Source organism: Peromyscus leucopus, chromosome X, assembly GCF_004664715.2.
Source record: "Peromyscus leucopus breed LL Stock chromosome X, UCI_PerLeu_2.1, whole genome shotgun sequence".
NCBI lineage: Eukaryota > Metazoa > Chordata > Mammalia > Rodentia > Cricetidae > Peromyscus > Peromyscus leucopus.
Genome location: NC_051083.1, coordinates 115523689 through 115547751, shown reverse-complemented (window position 1 = coordinate 115547751; position 24063 = coordinate 115523689). Strand labels below are relative to the sequence as shown.

The 24063-nt window shown below is 39.0% G+C and overlaps 1 pseudogene; it reads left to right on the top strand.

Annotated features, from left to right (window-relative positions):
* Nucleotides 1–2216: 2216 nt before the first annotated feature.
* LOC114710157 lies at nt 2217–2647 on the top strand (annotated as a pseudogene).
* The last annotated feature ends 21416 nt before the right edge of the window (nt 2648–24063 follow it).

Sequence of the window (24063 nt, the reverse complement as noted above, 5' to 3'; positions counted from 1 at the left end):
AATACTCAACTTTATATGGAAAAAGAAAAAAAAAACAGGATAGCTAAAACAATCCTGTACAATAAAGCAACCACTGAAGGCATCACCATCCCTGACCTCAAGCTCTACTTTAGAGATATAGTAATAAAAACAGCTTGGTACTGGCATAAAAACAGACACTTGGATCAATGGAATCAATTCAAAGACCCTGCTATAAATCCACACACCTATGAACATAGGATTTTTGACAAAGAAGCCAGAACTGTACAATGGAAAAAAGAAAGCAATTTCAACAAATGGTGCTGGCATAATTGGATGTTGACATGTAGAAGAATGCAAATAGATCCATATCCATTGCCCCCCACAAAACTTAAGTTCAATTGGACCAAAGACCACAACATATATCCAGTCACACTGAACCTGATAGAAGAGAAAGTGGGAAGTAGCTTTCAATACATTGACACAGGGGACTACTTCCTGAATATAACACCAGTAGCACATACACTGAGATTGACAATTAATAAATGGGACCTTCTGAAACTGCGAAGCTTCTGTAAGGCAAAGGATGTGGTAAATAAGAAAGAATGGCAGCCCACAAAATTGGAAAAGATCTTCACCAACCCACATTTGACAGAGGTTTGTCCAAAATATATAAATAACTCAAGAAACTAGACATCAAAATACCAAACAATCTAATTAAAAATGGGGTACAGATCTAAACAGAATGCTCAGCTGTAGAATTTCAAATGGTCAAAAGACATTTAAAGAATTGTTCAACATCCTTATTCATGAGGGAAATGCAAATCAAAACAACTCTGAGATACCATCTTACACCTGACAGAATGGCTAAGATAAAAAACAATGATGACAGCTTATGATGGAGAGGATGTGGAGAAAGGGGGAACACTCCTCCACTGTTGGTGGGAATGCAAACTTGTACAGTCACTTTGGAAATCAGTATGGCGGTTTCTCAGAAAATTGGGAATGAATCTACCTTAAGACCCAGCTATACCACTCTTGGGCATATACCCAAAGGATGTTCAATCATACCACAAGGACTCGTGCTTAACTATGTTCATAGCAGCATTATTCATAATAGCCAGAACCTGGTAACAACCTAGTTGCCCCTCAACTAAAGAATGGATAAAGAAAATGTGGTACATTTACACAATGGAATATTACTCAGTGGTAAAAAATGATGACATCATGAAATTTGCAGACAAGTGGATGGAACTAGATAATATCATTCTTAGTGAGGTAACCCAGACTCAGAAGGACAAACATAGTATGTACTCACTTTTACATGGACATTAGATATAAAGCAAAGGATAACCAAGGTATAATCCATGGCCCCAGAGACACTAGGTAACAAAGATGGATCATAAGAGGGACACATAGATCATCCTGGGAAGGGGAAATAGTTGAGATCTCATGGGTAAACTGGAGCAGATGGGGGTAGAGAGGAGGGGATGGAGGAATGGTAACATAAGGGATTGGGATGGCAGAGTTGAGGGAGGAATGGAGAGGGAGAGAAATGAAAGAGTTATCTTGATAGAGGGGGTCATTATGGGGTTAGGGAGAAACCTGGGTGCCAGGGAAATTCCCTGGAATCCACAAGAATGACTGCTGCTAAGATTCCTACTAATAGTGGAGAGGGTGCCCGAACTGGCCTTCTCCTGTAATCAGATTGGTCAAGCACTAGGCCGAGCTCCAGGAGTCCATTTGAAGAGAGGGAGGAGGGATTATATGATCAAGTGGTGTCCAGACCATGACAGGGAAACTACAGAGACAGTTCATCCGAGCTCGTGGGAGCTTCTGGACTCTAGACCAACTGCTAGGGAGCCTGCATGGGACTGACCTAGGCCCTCTGTATGTGGGTGACAGTTGTGTAGCTTGGTCTGTTTGTGGAGCCCTAGCAGTGGGACCAGGAGTTGTCCCTATATCATGAGCTGGCTTTTTGGAACCTATTCCTTATGATGGGGTGCCTTGCTCAGCCTTAATGCAGCGGGGAGAAGTTTGGTCTTGCTTCAACTTGGTATGCCATGCTTTGTTGACTCCTATGGGAGGCCTTACCCTTTCTGAGGAGTAGATGGAGGGGGCGGGAAGGTGGTAGCTATGGGAGGGAACAGGAGGAGAGGAGGGAGGGGAAACTGTGGTTGGTATGTAAAATAAATAAAAAAATTTAATAATAAAAAAGAATTTGTAGTAGGCTTTCTCGGGCTGGTGGCACCGGCAAGATGGGCAATTGTCATTGTCTCCTTACTTCCAGGAAGCTCAACAGTCACTGAAGGGACCAGAAATGGCATGATAAACAATTCAAGAAAGCCCACTTGGGCACAGCCCTGAGGGCCAATCTGTTTGAAGGTGCCTCTCATGCAAAGGGAATTGTGCTGGAAAAAAATGGGTTGAAGCCAAACACCCAAATCCTGCTGTCAGGAAGTGTGTCAGGGTGCAGCTCATCAAGAGTGGCAAGAGGATCACAGCTTTCGTGCCCAGTGATGGCTGCTTGAACTTCACTGAGGAAAATGATGATGGTCTGGTTGCCGGGTTTGGTTGAAAAAGTCATGTTATAGCTTGTATTCCTGGAGTCTGCTATAAGGTTGTTAAAGTTGACAATGTGTCCCTTTTGGCTCTTTCCAAAGGCAAGAAGCAAAGACCAAGATCATAAATTTTGACAATGGAGACAAAGTAATGAAATTTTATATTCTGAAAAAATGAATTTATAATCATGGGTCTGGAGCACTGGTTCAGTGGTTGAGAGCACTTGTTGCTCTTGCAGAGGACCCAGGTTCAATTCTCAGCAATCACAGTGTGCCTCACAGCCATCTTTAACTCCAGTTCTGATTCTGTGTGTACCAGGCATGCATCATCCAGGGTATATATATATATATATGCAAAACATTTGTCCACATAATATAACTCTAAAATGTTTCTTAAAGGGTCTTCTTAAAAACAAAATTGACAGCCTTAATCTTGAACAGAAGTTTCCATTTATGGACTTATGGGATGTCGACACTTTACAATTAACTGGGAGAAAGAAAACAAAGAGGAAAGACTTGTGCATATCTCATTCAAATGAAGTTAATTTTTGTTCTAATATGGTTAATATGAACTTCTACAAAGGTTCCTTATAGTAATGATTGTGGTCTTCATACGTGGTTGTTGGAATGAGGGATGGTGTTTATCAAAACATTTTCTTCTGTCTGCTCAGCTCTTCATTAGTTCACCTTCTGTTTTAACAAGGCAATTATTTAACTAGTTACAATGAAGAATTAAAATAAAATTTTTTATTTGAGCAGAATCAGAATCTCCAAACCTTAGGCTGAAAAAAAAATGAACCCTTTCACTCTAAGAACAGTGCACAAGGTATGCAAGCAGCCCAACCTCAACTATCCTTGGGAGGATAGTACTTACACAGAAGTTTTGTAATTTCCAATTGGCAGAAGCTTTCCTACATTGTAATGACAGTTTCCTAGACCCATCCTCACGTTGACCTGTGTATCCTCATCTGAAAAGCTATGTGAGCTTCCTTAGCTCATGATAGTTTTCTCTGAGTGTTCTTATATCTAAGAGAATTCAACATAGGTTTCATGGTTATGAGGTATCATTACTTCATCTCTTTACCATCCACTTAAAAAACACCGGATTTTCCTTGTGCTACCACAACCCACTGGCACCTGCAAATCTACAAGCCTAGTTTCACATTTAGGCCTGTGAACCATCTTCATGTATGGGTCAACTTTTCTGGATAGGTGCAGTTACCACCCCTTATCAAGGAAGCTTCTATTGACAGCAAAGAGAGACCACTACAGAAAACCATACCTGGCTACAATGCATAGATAGATCAATGGGTCATGGGGATGACTCAGGGAACATCACTGAATGGGGATCAGAAAGACAGAAAAATTGTAAGAGCCAGAATACCAGGATGTGTGCTGTGAATCAGTCTCTGCTAGAAATGGCTGTATAAACAAGACAAGAACAATGACAGTATCAGTGCACACATTAACATGGAAAGTTATTTTGTGGGGTTTCACCACTAGACAAAGAACTATAGACAACTAGTGACTTCTGGGAGGAGGAGAATAAGTCTCTCCCAGAGATGAGTCCCCTTATTGGCTGTCCAGTGTAGAGAGGTCAGCCCGGAAACCAATATACAAACAACAAAAATGGACTCAGCAGGTTGTACTTATATATTTATGCATATATGCACATTTATATATATGTTTGTAACAATAATAATTAAGAAAAAGAGGCTATCAACTTGAGTGGGGGACATGGGAGGGGTTAGAGGGAAGGTACTTGGGAAAGGCTGGAGGGGGAAAGAGATAGGGGAAAGTTATGTAAACACTTATTGAATCCTTCCAATTTATCAAGTTCTAGTGCAGTTGGCATGGATGTAGCAATGAACAACAAAGGAATAGGCTTATGCTCTACTGGGCTTAGGTAATCAATAGCAAGCATCATATTTTGATATTAACAACTTATATAAAGAAAATAAAACAGGGTCATAAGAAAATGATGAAACAACATTATTGTTACTGGGCTGTGGTTTCCAGGAAGGAGACACTTGTGTTGAGACAGAAGGATACAAAGAAAACATCCATGCTAAAGTACAGGGAAAGAACACTCATGACAGAATAGCAGCTAGCCCTCAGGCCTGACAGCATAGGAAGCACAAATGCTTGTCTGTTAAATGGGAGATAATTGTGGCTGAAACATAATGCTGTGTGTCCAATGCTTGTGGTCTGTTGAGAAATTTTGTCATTTTAGCACTTGAAATCTTATGTTTTAGAAACCTTTAAATCACTTTGTGGGATTTGGGATTACCACAGAAACTCATTATAGCTTGAACTTCATAGTCAGAATGCCTTACTCTATGTTAAGCATGTTGTGGTCTTTTGTCACATCTCAGATGATAGAACTGGAAGATATCTCCACCACAAACCCAGATCAACTCCTGAGATGGACTGTAACAGTATTCCTGTGGTAAGTCATTTAGAATAGTCAGTTATTCTTAGTGATATACTTTGTAGTGAAGTGAGACTACTGAGACTGATTTTCCTACATGAACTACTCTCAATTCATTTATTACACCTCCTATGACTGTACAATTGATTTTCTTTGAACTTCAAGGCTCAAATTTACCCTTTGCCCAACAATGCTCCATCTTTTGAAGCTTGACTCAGAAGTTCATTCCATTGAGGTACTTTTGAATGCTAATTCTGATATCCAAATCTTTACCTTTCACATCTTGTTTGATTTGTATTACCAAGAATTTGACAAATTTAACTTTTGGCTTTTTACTGAAATAATTTGATAAAAATGTTAAATATAACCAGGATATTGGACACATCACTAGAGACATTCTTCCATAATATAATATGGACATAATATTGATCCATTAATCAAAGATAGGAGAAGTTTTTAATATACACTAAATCTTAAAAATTTAAGCTTATTTTATTTACCCTTGATTTGGGATATAACATGCAATCACAAGACCTATCATTTCCTTTGGTAGATAATTGGTTATAAGAATTGTAGCTGGAATGGGTAGAGAACATTATGAAGATCTAAGAGAGAAAAAGGATTCTGAAAAGTAATTCACAGGTCTTACAATTTGAAGAAGTTTTAAAGATGAGAAGGCTTGAGGAAAACAAAGAATTAAATATTGTAGCTTGCTATCAAAAAATATTGTCATTTATAATAAGCCTGCAGTCATAGGAGAGATAGAAATAAATGGGTGTGAATGCAATCTGAATTACAAACATACATGGTGGTCACATTTTGATTGAAGTGCTATAGTTTAGGAACAAGAGCTTTACATGATTCAGAACTGTCTTTATAGAAGAATATTGTGACATTTATAATTTATTGTAAAGCTATGGTGTGCCCTGACAAATCTTTCTACATGTCAAGCTCCATCATTAATAAATTTCCTCACTGTAGATTGAGTTATCTTTTAAGAATTTTTAAAAAATTGTATAAAGAATGTGTTTATAAATTCGTTGACAATTTCACTCTTCTACACAATTTATCATAATCACATCTATGTTGAACTATTTGTCCCTGATCCCCACGGAGCCCTCCAAGTGGGTCCTCTCCCTTTCATGTCTTCTTTTTCTTATATATCCCATTGAATCAAATTAGTAGGGCCATTGAATCAAATTAGTAGGCCCTGCATATGCATGAGTATGAGGCCATCTACAGAAGCATGGGCAATCTTATCAGTGGCCACATCCCAAAGAAAAATTATTTCCTTCCTGGCAGCTATCAATTTCAGTAGCTCTATAGCTAGGGGTAGAGCCTCATGAATCCCTCCCCTCCCCAAGGGAGAATGTTGACTGGCTCAATCTTGTGCAGGGGTTTGCAGGTAAGCACAGCTGCTGTGAGTTCATGAGTGCAATACCAATGTCCTATCCAGAGGACAGCATTGCACAGAGCTCCTCCCCATCTTCCAATAATTTTTCCTGCCATCTTTCTGTCATGTTTCCGGAACCTTGGCAGAAGCGATATAGATGTCTCATTTAGGACTGAATACTCAGTCACTTGTCCTCAGCACTTTGACCAGTAATGGATCTCGGCACTGACTGCTGCCCTGCAGAAAGAGGCTCCTCTGGCTAAGTTGAGAGTAGCATGAACCTATGGGTATAAGCATAAATATTTAGAAGGCAGTTTGAAAGTTTGTAAAGAATATTGTTAGTACTTTTTTGAAAATTTCATTCTTTTTTCATGTCATTTTTCAAAACAACAGTAGTAGTTTTCTCCACGAGTTCTCTAATGTTCTGAACCATGGGTTTTTGGTCAGGTTTACAGTACCAGGCATGGATTCCCTGTTGTGTAGCAGGCCTCACATCCAGTCACAAAGTGATTGGTTACCTGCCTGCCTCAAACACTCACTGCACTTTTGTACCAGTGAACACAGCTTATCTAGAAGGTTGGTATTATAGTATGCTGAGTCCAGTGCTATGAAAGTTTACACAGGATTTGTCTTCAGGCACTATGAATGTTAACCAGTAGGTAGGACATTTCCCAGTCAGTTCCCAATGGATTTCTTTATTTGCTACAAACAAAGTGTGTTGTGTCCTTACAAATAGGGTCTTACCAAATAGCATATGGTTGGCAACCAAGGTTACTGGTTATAGCCTGTTTTGTTTGGGGGCTTCTGAGGCCTTTTTGACCAATTAATTGTAGGGAGGAATTCCATACTTGATACTGAGATTATTATTCAATAACTCATGTTATCTGGGGAAAGCACTGTTCACCCATGTAAGATACAAACTCCGTTTCCTTCTCCTTTTCCTCCTTCTTTCTATATAGACCAAACTTCTCCCATTAAAATATTATTTTCCTTGTGTGTGTTTGTGTATGTCTGAGTGACTGAATGCCACTTGTGTATATATGACTGTGAAGTCCAGAAGAGGACATTCGATCCCTTGGAGCTGGAGTTACAGGCAGTTGTGAGCCACCTGACATGGGTGCTGGGAACTTAACTCAGGTCCTTCGGAAAAGCAGCAAGACTTTTTAACTACTGAGCCATTTCTCCAGCCCCTCTTCTTCCTGTTTTAAAATGTTATTTTTAAATTAATATCTTATGAAGTAGTGGGTTTTTATGAGGCTTTTTTTCATGAATTCTTAGTTTTGACTCACACTTTCCTCTCTCCTCCCCAACCCCCTGCCCCAAACTTCCTTTAATCTCCAGTTTCCTCATCCATCTGCTTTCATATTATAAGTGTTATACTGTCCTTTCACCCCTGGGTGGGAGTTCTTCAGCTCCTTTTAAATCCTGGCTTCCTTTCAGAATTAGTTCTTCTAACTTTTATCCTTTATGATCCAGAGCAATGGTTGGTTCAGTTTCTCTGTAATTAGTAATTTTTTGATTGTTTGCTTCACAACTCATAGTCTTTTGCTCCAAGCACTGATATCTGCCATTGTAATAAGACTTTACCTACAAAATACACAGTGGACTGTACTAAACCATGTGCTGTAATTTGTTAAATACTGGTCTAGAACAGATACAAATGTGTGAATATCCTTGCAATCGTATCCTATAATTTGAATATTTCCCTATATTTATATTTTTCATTTTAATTGGAGACTTCCCATGCTTTTATGGCCATTGCAATTGTAGTTATTAGTTCATCCACAGGTCTTCTTGTCTGTGTTAAAGCACATTATTTTATGGCACACTGTGATTCTGAATTCCTCACAGAACTAAGGCATAGAAACAGCCTTATATTCTACAACCTCAAGTCTCCAAGTCTTCTGAGAATGCTGCCCTTAAAGAAGTCTGCCAATTTTTGTATCCCGACCCTGAGGGAAACTTTTGCAATCTAATTATGAGGTGTTAGCAGTTAGCAGGAATTAGCACCCATCATGTCAAAAGTTCAGATTTCCTTCAGTGAAACCAAGTCATACTTAGACACAATGTCAGCCATTTGCCCAAACAGTTTAACCTCCTTCTGCAACAGAACATATGAGCATCTTTGGGTGAATGAAGCTGCTACTGCCAATGGGCACTTAGGAAGAATAGATAATGGGTGGTAGCCACTAGGGAGTTTTGTAGCTGGAGATTTCTCCGGTCCTGCCAGGGCCCGCAGCCACTCAGACCCAAGTAAACACACAGAGACTTATATTACTTATAAACTGCATGACTGTGGCAGGCTTCTTGCTATCTAGTTCTTATATCATTTTTTTTGGGGGGGGGTTTCCGAGACAGGGTTTCTCTGTGTAGCTTTGCGCCTTTCCTGGAACTCATTTTGTAGACCAGGCTGGCCTCAAATTCACAGAGATCCACCTGCCTTTGCCTCCCAAGTGCTGGGATTAAATGTGTACCACCACTGCCTGGCTAGTTCTTATATCTTAAATTAATCTATTTCTATTAATCTATAAGTTGCCACGTGGCTTGTGGCTTACCAGTACTTTACATCTTCTCATGGTGGTGGTGGCTGGCAGCATCTCCTGACTCAGCCTTCCACTTCCCAGAATTCTCCTCTCTGCTCATCCTGCCTATAATATACTTCCTGCTTGGCTACTAGCTAATCAGCATTTTATTTATTAACTAAATCAGAGCAACACATTCACAGCATACAGAGGGATCCATATCCACAGCAGAGTTTTGCAGGGGAGATCTCTACTAAATACTGAATCCCCAGTGCTGATCCACTGAAACCAAGAAGTTGCCTAGTAAGACATATATTGCTCATAAAAAACCATGCTTTCCTCCTTGAGTATGGGATGAGTAGAACTCTTACTTTACTCAAATTTTTAAGTTGATTGAAATTTTTCTAGGTGTTCCCAAATCTGAATTCAAAGTACAACTTATTAGACAGGAGCACTATTTGAGGTGAGGAAGGTGACAAACAGGAAAGAGGAAGAAGAAACAAGTGAGGGTAATGAAGGTGTGCGAATATTGAAAAAGTACAATGATATGTACTCATGATGGTGTCATAATGAAATCCATTGTGTGTATGCTTATCTTCACAATAATAAAATGAAAAAAGAGAAAGAAAAAAATGAATGACAAGAACAAAAACAAAAACAAAGAACATTATACTTTTATAGTTCTGAGTGAAAGTCCAGCAGGGTGGCACATGTTTTTAAAGTTGGACAGTTGAGACTGGCATCTATCTGTGAGTTCCAGGATGATCTGGTCTATACAGCCAGTCCCAGTCCAGATAGGGTTACATAGTAAGATCCTGTAAGACAAACAATAAAAGCCACCTTGAACCCTGAGCCAAGACTTTCTGGGCTTTGCAAGATACCTTGGGCTTTAATGCTATTATCTGTAAAGTAAATGAATATCACTAGACAATAGCTGCCTATCACTGACATTGTTCTCTATCGAAAGCAAAAGCATGTTGGAAAATTCGAGGTAAAAAGCTAATGCTCTACCAGACATGATGGTACATGCCTTTAGTCCCAGCACTCAGGAGGCAGAGATAGGATCTCTATGAGTTTGAGACCATCATGGTCTACAAAGCTAGTTCCAGAACAGCCAAGGCTGTTACACAGAGAAACCCTGTTTCTAACAAACCAAAACTAAAACCAAAACTGAATAACAATAACAACAACACAATAATAACAACAACAGCAAACATGGAAGCCACAGAATACTATAACAAATGGAACAAAACCCACGAAATACCAGCTTTTACTCGTGACCATAAACAATGTTTGTGCTTTTTCTCTTTTCCTGTGCCCATGTTTACAGTAATTATGTCACATTTCAAAATGTGTTGTGACTTACTTTCCCACTCAAGGGAGTTTTCCTAGCAGCACAAAATTATTAACAGTTCTTCCAGATCAATGATTTCATATATGTTTGTTTTTTCTTCTAAGGTAATCAGAAATCATGGTAAATTATATTTATCTCAACAACACAATTTAAAACTTTTAATGCAAATTAAATGTAATTTAGGCACGCAATTAATTCAAGTTACTGTAGACTTATAAAGAGTAAATATAATCTTTTATTTACCTTTTGAGACTTTATTTAATTATATAATGAATCCAATTGTTCAACAGGGCATGAGGGTATGTATATACGTGTAGTACCAGTACTTGGGGGAATAAGTTCAAAGCTGGCCTGGGCTTCATATTGAGTTCTAACCAGCTTGGGCTACAGAATAAAATCCTGTCTTAAAACAAAAAGAGAAAGAAGGAAAACAGAAAGATCAATAAAAGGCCAGGTTTTTCCATTTCTTTCTCACCTAGAGAAGCATAAGCTATATTAAGGCCAGATAGTAGTTTTCATGACAAAGTACTGCAGATGAACAAATATAAAATCTTCAAACCCCCGAAGATCCTCTGATTAAGCAGTTCAGAGTGTACATTTTAACACTTGGTAAGCTAATGAAAAATATTGGTGCCATGTGGGAAAGAATGAAGAGAATTGCCTTTGAGGATGAATTGTGGCAGGCATTATATCCTAATAAAACAGTTTTGAGAGCTCAATAAAACAATACTGAAGTTTAGGCATTGGTCAAATACTGAATAAGTACCCACTACATAGAAAACATTTGTCTCACAGAAATGTCTGTCTGTCTTTCGTTGACTTGAGTGATGCTCCAATGGGTCATTTCATTCCAGGAAGGAGTCTGTGCACTGAGCAGTGTCTCACATCAACTCCAGGCAAGCAGTAGTGTTTTCCATTCCAGTGAATTCCAAATGTAAGTCAAAAGGTCTTTCACTGTACTAAATGAGGAGAGGAAACCTTTTACAATCTATCTTGTACTCATACATGACTCAAAATAACTAGAAGAGGTGGCACTGGAGCATCCCACTCCAGGACATGACATGTGTCTGAGGTGGTTAACATATGAATTACCCTTATTTGAATTTTGTGCAGTGTATACATTTATTAAAATATTGCATCATACTCATCAGTATATGAAGTTATTATATATCAATAAAATCTTAAAATTCTGAATAAAATAACAAGGAATGGTAAAATGAAACCTGATAGGGGACATTATATTAAAAGGATTTAAAAATGTAAAGTGAAACTTCTTTAGAATTAGGTTCCAGAGGGTTAATAGAAAGCCCTTCAAATGAAAGAGCTCAGAACGAGGTAAGAGAAGAGGTGGAAAGGGAGCAGGAGAAGAGAGGGAGCTGGAGAGAGACTGATTTTGTAGAGTATTATCACAAAAGATAATTTTCTCCCCCTGTTAATTTGCTCAATCTTTTTGGAAACAAAAGTGATTCATGAGCTCTCAGGCATCTTTAGATCCAATGGCCTGGGAAACCTGTAAGTACTTGTAAGTGATATTGAAAGTCAGGGTGAAAAGTCAGCTAATTTTGCAATGGTCACCTGAATGAGTCTTAATATCAGAATGGTTGGTGACTATTTGTTTAGTATGTTGTCAAGACCAGCACCTTGTCACAGCAGACCTAGAATCCATAGGTATGGCCTGACTCTCTTTTATGCTCCCATGTAATTCCTTCCCATTCTAATTATCTGTTCCCTTCTGTACCTCTCCACTGGGCCCAAGTTTGGATTGAGAAATGCCATATCTCTATTGATGTTCATTGTTTCTCTACTGTCTAGCACAGTGCCCTGGTGTTGCTGCACATAGGAAACATCAAATGGGAAAGGAACACAGAAGCCACCTGTAGCTAATGCTCAGCCAGGCTCTTAAAATTTGCCTAAGTGGTGACTTAGCAACACCAGTGTCCAAAGACATTCTCCTTATATTAGCTGAGGATGGTCAGAAATGGGTCTGGGGGAGCAACTATTTTGATACCCAAATGATGTCAGAGCCCATTTGGTCCTACCACCATTTCTTAAAATTCAAAATGAGTTTTTAATACAATACATTCAGTTAATGGTCTTCCCTGCCTCTACTCCTCCTGGATCCTCCCTGTCTACCCAAATGCACACCCTTTCTTGATCTCTCTCATTAGAAAGCATACAGGCATCTAAAAAATAAAATAAAAACACACCAGAATGGGACAAAACACAGAAACAAATATAAAAATGAGCAACGGAAAAATAAGAAACATACAGATGCAGAAACACATATATTTGCACACACACACACACACACACACACACACACACACACACACCTCTTTCAAAAACACCATTGCATTCTATTTGTGTTGATTGTCTCCTGATAGGTATGAGGCCTGCCCCTAAATGTAGTTTGTATACCCAGTGAGACTCTGTTGGAGAAAAATAATTTTTCCTTTTTTGAGAGTGGTTAACAATGGGAGGTAGAGATGGGGGCTTTGTATACTCCACCTCAATGCTGGGACCTCATCTGGCCTAGACCTGTATAGGGCCTATGCATGCTGCCACAGTCTCTGTGAGGTTGCTTGTCTCAGTCCTGTTGTGCCTAGAAGACACTGTTTTCTTGGTGTCCTCCATCCCTTCTGGCTCTTACAATCTTTCTGCCTCCTCTTCTGTAGGGTTTCCTGAGCCGTGAGATGAGGTATTTGTTGGAGACATCCCATTTAGGACTGAGTGTTTCAAGGTTTCTCACTCTCTGCACTTTGTCCAGTTGTGGGCCTACTTATAGGAAAAAGCTTCTCTGATGATGGCTGAGCAAGACACTTATCTCTGAGTACAGCAGAGTGTCATTAGAATTCACTGTTATTGCTATGTTTCCTTAGCAGAAGCATTTGGTTTTCCATTAGGTCCATGACCTATTTGGTTTCAGGTTCTTGGTCACCTGGGAAGTGCCAGCCATGAGGTTCCATTTCTTGGAGTAGGTATTAAATTCAATCAGATAGTGGTTATTTATTCCTCCAACTTTCATGACACTGTTTCACCAGCATATCTTACAGGTAGGTCACCATTGCAAACAGAAAAGTTTGTAAATGGGTTGGTGTTTACCTTTCTCTGGTAGCATGAAGAATAACCCCCAGTATCATGAACATTAGTCCATAGAAGTGAAGTCTCTATGTAGGCACCAGTTTGAATTCTGTTTTCTGTGAATTGTATAGGTATTGTCTTAAGCAATAGGGTCTTATCATTAGTTTGTGAAGAGAAAGTAGTAGCCTTAGCAATAGCCTGGGTTGTTTGGATGGTTTCCATGGGGCCCCTCTGGGCAACGACTCAATTAGATGTAACCCATTCTTGGAACTGGAGGTTTCATTTGGCGCCTAGAGATGTCTAGTTTAGGCATTGTGACCCCTTGTTATATTTAGATTTAATATATGGATATATTTTAAGAAGCTTCTACTATAGTAAGTTTCCATAAGATCTCTTAAATGGTCCTTAATTTTAGCTGTTCCTCCCCAGATTTCCTTGCTTAACTGTTCTTTCCTTCCTCTTCTCCATCCAATCCCTCCAACTTCCCATCCATCCATAACTATATATTTTATTTCTCCTTCCACAGATCTTTTCCTCCTCCCTAATCCCTTACTCTGTTCTTAACCTCTGTGGTTATATGTATTGTAGCCCCTGCCGCCATATTTTAAAGATGTAGAAGCCGAGGTGTATATGGCAACAGCTGCCATCCTTGAAGTACAGGTCAGCAGAGAAGACTTTCATCTGCAAGTCTCCACCCATCCTGCCCAGTGCTCTTTCTTTTCCTATCAGCAACCTATTCTCAGAGCCTGGGATTCTGCAGGCCAAGGTTTCAATGGTAGCTCCACGGGGGAAGTATTTGTGCATTTGGTGTCACTTTCTCTTACTACAACCTCAGTTTCCTGATAAATGACTCTCAGGAACATTCGACTGCCTTAGAGGAATAGAGCCCCTTGCAGTGTCAGGAACATATTTGGGTCTCAAACCTAAACTTCTTTTCCCCGTTTTCAGGCAAGACAGCCTTTCAGATATCACAGAGGAAGACAGTCCTGGATAGGTGACAAAGGTCAGCAAGTGTAGAGGGACACAGCTGCTCAGACCCATCTCAGTGCTCAGGTGGCCAGTTCGAAGCTCAGTCCTGCATCTGTGTGGGCTTGCTGTAAAGAAACTCTCCTCTCCCACCGAACTCCCCCCAGGAAACGCAGCCCTGCAAAACACTGCCTCTCCAATTTTCCTGGTGAACTGAATGAAAGAACCTGTGGGGAAGAGAGTGATTTCTTTTTAGCTCCACTTGTTTACTTTTCCATAAACTCCCAAGATGGCTTACATGTTAGCTGTTAATCACACCATCTGTTCAAACAGTGCTTCAGTAAATGATTCGATTCATACTTTTCCTCTAAAAGAATCTTTCTAAGGACAATGTTTATGTCTCTGTTATCCTTCATTTGGCAATGTAGCATGAGATGAGCTATTTTAACTTTGCTGTCATTGTAAACACATATTGAATTTCCCGTGTCTTCACTGCACAGAAAACAGGACAACTTCTCTGCATTCATTCCACTCCAGGCTTGGGTGGGTGTGGGGTGGGAGTGTAACCAGGCAGAGACTCTATTTTCAAAACAAAAAGAAAAAAAGATGAAGGCAAGGAGTTCCAGACAATATTTCCCCTGAAATCTTTAATTTTGTGATGAGTAGATTCCAGCTGCGTGAGACTGTTCAGGCCAGGCAAGGAGAACAGCGTGTCCTCGGTGCTCAGAAAGGAGCAGCTATGCTGACAGACCTGGCCACTCCAACCTGTCTCATCTACTAGGAATCAACATCAGTGGTGTAGAAGGACTCCGAAGAAAGAGAGACCAAGTCTTCCAGACAGTCAAAAGCCAGATTCTGGAGGGGAGAAATTAAGAGGGCTTTTAGGGACTAACAGAGTGGTGGGAGCCTTGCATGTGAGGGTTTATGGAAGTTCAGATAGCAGCATGCTTCTGCAAAAGTTCTGGGTTAGGTGAATGTCACTCACCGCATGCCAGGCGCCTTGGTATTACCATAGGTATTTATTTTCCAATTCTTTACTAAGCAGTCACATATTAACTTGTGTGTGGAGGACCCTAGTAAAGGGGAGGGCTGCCTGTAAGACAAGAGATTAACAGCCATTGCAGGAGAAAAATATTATGGGAAATTTTCTTGCTCAGATTTGAGGGTAGGCTTCTCTGGTTTACAACCACATGAGTTTGGAACATCACTTCAATATTGTGCACAGGTTTGGAAATAAAGGATTAAAAAGACATGGAGATATTATTAAGTTTATTTTGTTTAATCAGTAAGACTCACAACGACTGTTTAGGCCTGCAAGTGACTGGACATTCCCAAAGACTTTAAAATAAGGGTGTGACATGTTCTGACATGGGTCAGAAGACTGTGGAACACCATAATCTGGTGCCTTGTAGGGAAGATGTGTGTACAGAGATCTCCAGTTACTGAAATAGACCAATTAATAGGTTAGTCAGGTCAGAGTTAGAGGGAACTGTAGTAAGATGAGAGTCAGCGATGGATGGGATGATAATTGACATAGGATAGCTAAAATTTGAGGATGACTGGAAGTTGAAATGAGGGCACAGGAGGATTATAAGATGTCTCCCAGGTGGGTAATGGTATCATTTGATTAGATCAGGAAAACAGGACATGCCTGAGTTATGAATGGATTTTTGGCTCACTACTCTGAATAACAATTTGACAGTGTTCAAGAGCTTGAATTTACTGTGACCAACATCTGTTTAAGTTATCTTGGCGTTCATCCATTGTGTGTCATGTTCTCTCCTTTCACGGTCTGGTGTGGAGAATTAAATAAATTGTAAAGCAATAATAACCAAGTAAGCATTGTATAATAAATTTGTATGTAGATAGAAAGAGAATGAACAGTAGTTGCTAGATTTAAAAATTCTGTTAATATCTATGTCCCTGACATATGTGGGTCTCACAATCTAATACCAAAATTTTTATTACATTTGTTTGTTTGTTTATTTATTTGTGAGTATATGTGTGCATGTGTGGATGGTAATGGACAACTTATAAGAGTTGGTTATTTCTTTCCACCATGTGTATCTCAGAGAAGCACTGAGTACTGAGATGCTGTGGGATGTAGTTCAATTCCATTTAATGAAAATACAAAACTACTAGGAAAAATATATCTGAATTGTAACAGCCAATACACCTAGTATGGCTTAAGAGGGATGATTCCTGTATGTCATAGAATAGATAAATTAACATGAGAAGTTTGAAAGAGCTGTCTCTACAAATGCATGCATTCACACTCTTTCTAGCCAACCATTCTGATATCATTTTTCATTGACAAAGAGGAAATGTTAGAATTCTAGACATCACATTTGTGTTTGAATCGTCCAGATATAGGAAGGGAGATGCAAGAAGTGTCTATTTGCTCTATTTTTGGGCATTATAGCAAATTTTGTTTTTCTAATACATTCAGCCATCAGTAATGTGGGGGAATATGATGAGAAATGTACCTTTAAGTGATGGTATCATTTCTGGGACTATCACAATCTGCACTCACACATGTCTAGAGGTCAATCACTCAAAGTGACCTCCTAATACACTCAACAGGTGTGACAAGCTTGACATTTATGCTACAGTGTTCCACAGAGAATCTTTATGTAAGCAGGATTACACTCTAAGATAGTATTAAAATATATTACGGTGTACATATAAATGAATTATACTCATCATTATCAAGAATTACTTCTGTACATAATTATATTACTATAATTCTGTACAAGTGACAATGTGCTAGATTTGTTTACAACATTACAGACAAAAGAATAATGTATGGCACTATGATGTTACAGTGACCACAGTGTCACTAAATGATGGGAATTTTCTGGCTTCATTATCATTTTACAGGACCACAGCTGAATACCTAATCACAAATGTATCTCATTTATGAGTTTAGTTACTGAACACATGTACTTTGAAGAGAGGCTGAAAATGTACTGTTTTAGATAGATATGTTAATATTTGAGTATAATTCAGTGATCTGTTATGAAAGAATTTTGAGAACAACAATGGGGTGGATAAGCAACTTTTGCCATATATGTGTAGAGATATTTGGCATAAACAAAAGACAAAAAAGAGACTGCATAAATTGTCTGATGGGAAGACACTAAAAAAATCCAATACGATAGCAAAAATTTACATTTATTTATTCTTCTTCTTCTGTGCCTGTATGTCTGTGTTTATGTGGGTACTCACATGCCAGTGTGTGTGTGTGTGTGTGTGTGTGTGTGTGTGTGTGTGTGTGTGTGTGTCTCCATGTGTGTGTAAATCACAGGGCAATTTGCAGGAAGAGATTCTATCCCACTGTACAAATTCCTGGGATTGTATTCAGGTCATCAGATTTAATAGCAAGTGCCTTTACCTACCAAACAGCCTGTTGACTCCATAATATAATATTAACATTTAAAATTATATATATATATATATATATATATACACATATGTGTGTGTGTGTGTGTGCACATGCACACACATGTGTGCATGACTAGAGGTAAGAAAACATCATGTAGGAGTTGATTCTTCTTTCTACCCTGTGGGTCCCAGGATTGAACCCAGGTTGACAACAAGTGTCTTTACCTGCTGAGCCATCTTGCTGGCCCACAATATGGTATTTTAAGAGGGTGTGTCTACATCAAGCCTTTCACACTGGGGAGATCCAATATGAATTGCCTGGGGTTGCCTCAGAGGAATTTAATCAAGAGTAAAGTAAATCGCAAGCACAAGTAAAGTTCATACTAAAATAAAGTTTACAAAGTGAATTGCTTTTAGATACATTTCTATTCCAGTGCCTGGGGCAAAATATTTACTTTTTCTTTTTTCTTTTCTTTCCTTTCTTCCTTTTCCTTTTTTTCTTTCTTTCCCTTTTTTTTTTGAGTCATGGTCTCATTCTGTAATCCAGACTGGTCTGGAACTTAGTATGTAGCCCTGACTTGTGATCTTCCTGTCTTATCCTCCAAATGCTGAGATGACAATAGAAGCCAACTCCAGGACTTTTTTTTTCTGTCTTCAATATATTTGCTTAATTTGCTTATTAGTATTTACATTAGTAGGTTTCACTACAACATTTTAAAATCAACAAGAACACCAATATTCCAGTACTTAGTAAGCTCCTGGTAGGTGGCGTGAAACAAGTGATCCCCTTTACCTACTGTCTTAGTTGGGTTTCTATTTCTGTGAAGGGACACCGTGACCACAGCAACACTTACAAAGAAAAACATTTCATTGAGGTAGTGGCTTACAGTTTCAGAAGTTTAGTCCATTATCACCATGGTGGGACATGGTGGCATACAGGAAGACATGGTGCTGGAGAAGGAGCTGAGCGTTCTACATCTTGAGCCACAGGTAACAGGAAGTGAACTGTCTGTCACATTGAGCATAGCAAAGGAGACCTCAAAGCCCACTCCACAGTGAGACACTTCCTCCAGCAAGGGCACACCTAGTATAACAAAGCCACATCTAATAATGCCACTACCTAGGAGTTTATGGGGGCCAATTACATTCAAACTACCAAACCTACAGTCCCTATATTTCTGTGCTTCAACCATCAAGGATTTCCTTATCTGTTTTGTAGGAATGCTTGAACTTACCAGAAAAAAAGGAATGGCAATTTGGAGTTAACTCAATAACAATTTAAGAGAAATAGTAGATAGATATTGGAAACTGCTTTGGATGTATAGTCCAGACACAAGATTGTAGGTTGAATCCTTTAGTGAGTCACTTCATTTCCCAGAGTTTTTTGTTTGCATACCCACTTCATTTGCTTGTTGTGAGGGGAATAGGTGAAAATAATTCTCTAATTATGAATTGTTATAGAGATGTTAATTCGTATTATTACAAGAAAGTGTATATTTCTGTGGAGAACATGGTTTCCGAACACCATAATTTTGACTTTAAGAATGGACACATTTTTATTGATTTGTATTGTTAGGTGACTGGTCCACTGCTCTGTTCTTTCCAGGCTAATGCCAAAAATAGGCTCTCCACTCTCTGTCTCAGTAGCAAATGTCTCATTATCCTTTGGGGGAAGTCCCAGGGTAGATGTCATTTTGTAAACAACATCATTAAAGATTAAGAAAAGAATCATGAGTCATTGCTGTGTAAGCTATAGGGCCCTGAATGATGTCCAAGGCAGAAATGTATCCTCTGTGGAAAACTTTATTCTTTATTTTATGTGTTATAGAAAAACATCACAATGATAAATTAAATGTTGCAATTATATGTGTGTATTTTTTTCTGTCATTTCTCCTCATTAATATGTTAGTAAAATAAAGTATTTTTGTTTCATTTTTAAAGAACTATTTATTTCATTTTCATTTTATATGTGTATGAGTGCTTGTGTGCCTGGTATACCAGGAGGCCAGCAGACAGTGTTGGATCTCCTGAAATTGGAGTTACAAGAGGTTATGAACTGCCAGGTGTGTTCTGGGAACCAAAAACCATGTCCTCTGCAAGAGTAACAATTGTTCTTAACTGCTGAGTCACTTCTCCAGCCTGCTTTATTTTTACAACATAATATTTTAATTAATATATACATTGTGGAATGATTAGATTTGGGCAATTGAGTTTATTTCTCTATCACTTTAAATAGCAACTATTTCTTTGTGGTGAGTGTATTTAAAATCTCTTCTATCCAGTTTGAAAATCTGACATGATACTGTCTAGCCTTACAACACCCAGAAGCATAGTCCATGTGCTAATGGTCAGAGTTATCTGAGCACTTGCAAGAAATCTAGAAGCTCATATTCCCTGACCACATCTAGATTTGTATATTATGAAGATTCAATAACTACCCATAAATTTTGAAAATCAAGAGTTCACAATAACCTGCTCTTTACAAAAATAACATCCTTATTGAACTAAAACTTGATGTACCAACTTATACATTTATAGTGTATGATTCAACTGTTTTTAAAAAACATATTCACAAAGTTGTATAGCTATCATCATAATCAAGTTTAGAACATTTTCATTGCTCCCCAAAGAAACCCAGTACCCATTAGCTACCATCTCCTGAGACCTCAGTTCCCTCAGCTCTGAACAATTACTGAGCTGTTCTTTGCATCCAGTTTTCCTATGCTTATTATTTAGTATAAATGAAATCAAACAATTCATGATCTTTCATGTCTAGCACCTTTCACTTAGCACTGTATTTCCAAGGGCTGTACATAATGCAATGTAAAATCACTTCTATTCCCCTTATATTGTTGAATAATATTGTCTTTTAGTAATGAAAAACCTGCTATTTGGAGTTAACCTATATCAGTTCTCTTAGCTCCTTGTCCTGTATTCTTATGTATCATTGTACATTGTTTGGAGGAGCTGTTTATCAGTCCTTGTTTCCATACCTCTGGGCTTATTGATCTATCTCCTCCACATGTCCGAAGTTTCCTTTGTCCCTGCGGGTATTGCTTTGACTCACCAATCTGGAGTCCTTGTTGTTTTCAGCAATAAATATATACTCTGTGTATGTATTTCTTCCTTCTCCTGAGAACCCAAGGGTACTGTCCTAGCTGTTAAACTCAGTCAATATTAGGTGAGTTTAGAAAACCCTCCAGGAAAGAAGGGAGTTGGAGGAAGTTCATTTGGCTCTATGGATTGCAGAAGTTGTCTTGATTAGGGAGAGCATTTATGTTTGAGTCATACTTTGCTCATTTTTCTAGTTTTAGTTTTCCATGAGCCACCAAGAGCTTTTCATAGTATAGTCTCCCAGAATATAAACAGTTTCCTTTATTTCCTGAATTCTTGTTTCTATATGAAGGCAAGGCATTAGAAGGGTAGCAACATGAAGCAATGAGGAATCAAAAGGTCATTTTGATCTGTTTCTGGAATAAAAAATAATTAATTAAAACATTAATGTTGAAATTTACAGGTAGATTGTTAGAGCTAGAAAAAGTTCACCCAGAGTGAGGTAATACAGACCTCAATAGACTAATATGGTATGTATTTCTCTTACATGTATATGTTAGCTTTAAAGTCTTCAATAGCTATGCTACTACCTGGATAGCCACAGAGGTTAGACAGAGTAAGGAACTAAGGCAGAAGGAAGGATCTCCCAAGGAAGGGGAAATAGACTATACATTTATGGATAGATGGGGTGGATGGGGCTGGAATGGGAGAATTAAAAAAAGAGAGGGAAGAAAGAGGGAGGTGATGTGGGGAGGAACAGCTAAAACTAATGGCCATTTGAGAGGACTTATGGAAACTCGCTACAGTAGAAGCTTCTTAGATATATACATGTATGAGAGGAATTTAAATGGATTCACCAAATAACAGGGGATACAAAGCCCCAACTCTGCCCTCTCACTACCCACCGAAACTTACAGTATCAGGAATGGGTTAAATCTAATTGAGTTATTGGCCAAAGGGGACCAATAGAACCCCCCAAACAACTCAGGTCATTTGCTGTTTTCCACAAACTGATAGTAAGGCCTTACTGCTGAAGATAACACCTATATATCTCATTGAACATGGAGAAGTTGAACTGGTGCCTCTCTGGAGCCTTCACTCCTAGTGGTTTGTGTTCATCACACTGGAAGTTTTCTGCATGCCACCAGAGGAGAAAGGTAAACCCCAGCCCTGCTACAAACCCTTTGACCTACAATGGTGAACTTGCTGTATGATTGGCTGGTGCAATAATGGCACAAAGCTTATGGGAATAACCAACCAGTATATGGATTTAAGGCCCTTTCCATCAGTGGGAACTCATGCCTGATACTGATTGGGTGGACAAGAATCTAAGAGTAGATAGGACATGGCCCCAAGGAAAAACCAAATTCTATTGTTCTGCCAAAGGAACATAGCAATATAATGACTTTCAATGAGATTCTGTTATACCCTGGATCAGTGTCTTGATCAGCTATCATCAGAGAAGCAGTAGATGGGAACTAATATAGAACCCAACTGGTAAATGTACAGAGACCGAGAGACCTTGGGACACTCAATCCTAAATGGGATGTCTCCATTAAATCCCCCCCCCCTTAGGATCAGGGAACTATATGAAAGAGGAAGTAGAATGATTGTAAGAGCCAGAGGGAACAGAGGATACCAAGTTAAATAGTATCTTCTATTAACAACCACCGGTAATGGAAAAATTAGTTTCTCCAAGGGAGTCTCACTGGGTATATAAACCACATTCAAGGGCAGACCCCATGCCCAGCAGTAGACGGCCAACACAGAATGGACTTGAAGGTATTTTAGAAGATTGTTGGCCTCATATTGTTTTGTTTGGGGATTTTATTTTATTTTATTTTTTTAACCTTCCTGGTCTTTTGCTTGTATAATATGGTTTCCAATTCTGAATTTTGTGTTTTTTTTGTGTGTGTCTTTGTGTGTGTGTGTATGCATTTTCATGCTTTTTCTTAGTTTCTTTTTTTGTTTGTTAGTTGTTCATTTTGTTTTATTATTGTTTGTCTTTTTTATTTGTCTATTTCCTTGAGAGAGAGGGGCAGGGGAGAGAGTGTAGAGTTGGAAGGTTGGAGAGGTATAGAGTATCTGGGAGGAGAAACCATGATCAGCATACTTGTATGAAAATATTTTAATAAAAAATTAAAAATAGCATGGTGTCCCAAACCCATGGCTGATATGTAGAACTGAATGGTATTGTAAAATAAAATAAATAAAATTAAAGAAATTAAAAAGAAAAAGAACCATGTATTCATTCATGTATGTATGTACAAATATATGTACTTAAATATTCAACATATAACACTGACCAACTTAAATTGATTTTAAAATTTATTTTACATACCAACCACAGTTTCCCCTTCTTCTCCTTTTCCTGTTTCCTCCCCCACCTCCTTTCTACCTCCAACCCCTCATCCACTCCTCAGAAAGTGCCTTCTCTACTCCTTTCTACCTACAACCCCCCATCTACTTCTCAGAAAGAGTAAGGCCTCCCATGGGAGTCAACAAAGCATGGCATACCAAGTTGAGGCAGGACTAAGCTCCTCCCCACTGCATCAAGGATGTGTGAGACATCCTACCAGAGGGAATAGGTTACAAACAGTTGTTCATGAGCCAGGGACAAATCCTGGTCCCACTGCTATAGGTCCCACAGGCCAAGCTATACAACTATCACCCACATGCAGATAGCTTAGGTTGGTCTCATGCAGGCTCCCTAACTGCCAGTCTAGAGTCCATAAGCTCCCTTGAGCTTGGGTTGGCTGTCTCTGTGGGTATCCCTGTCATGACCTTGACCCCTTTGTTCATGTAATCCCTCCTCCCTCTCTTCAACTGGATTCCAGGAGCTCAGTCCAATGCTTGGCTGTGGATCTCTGCATCATCTCCTATCAGTTACTGAATGAAGTCTCTCTGATAACAATTAGGGTAGTCACAAATCTGATTACAGGAGGCCAGTTCAGGCACCCTCTCCCCTGTTGCTAGGAGTCTTAGCAGAGGTCATCTTTGTGGATTCCTGGGAGTTTCCTTGGCAACAGGTTTCTCCCTAACCCCATAATGGCCCCCTCTATCAAGATACCTTTAATTGCTCTTCCTCTTCATTCCTCTTCTAACTCAGCCATCTTTATCCCTCATATTCCCATCCCCTCCATTCTATCACCCCTTGCTTGAAGTTTATCCAGGAGATCTCATTATTTCTCCTTCCCAGGGTGATGTGGTGGTAATCTAATTGTACTGAAATATTATTTTGATTGTATGTTAATAAATAAAGTTGTCCAGGGGTCAGAGCTATTAGAGCCATAGCAAGAGTGTGGCGGTGGTGGCACAGGCCTTTAATCCCATAAGATCTCTGTGTGTTCAGGGATATA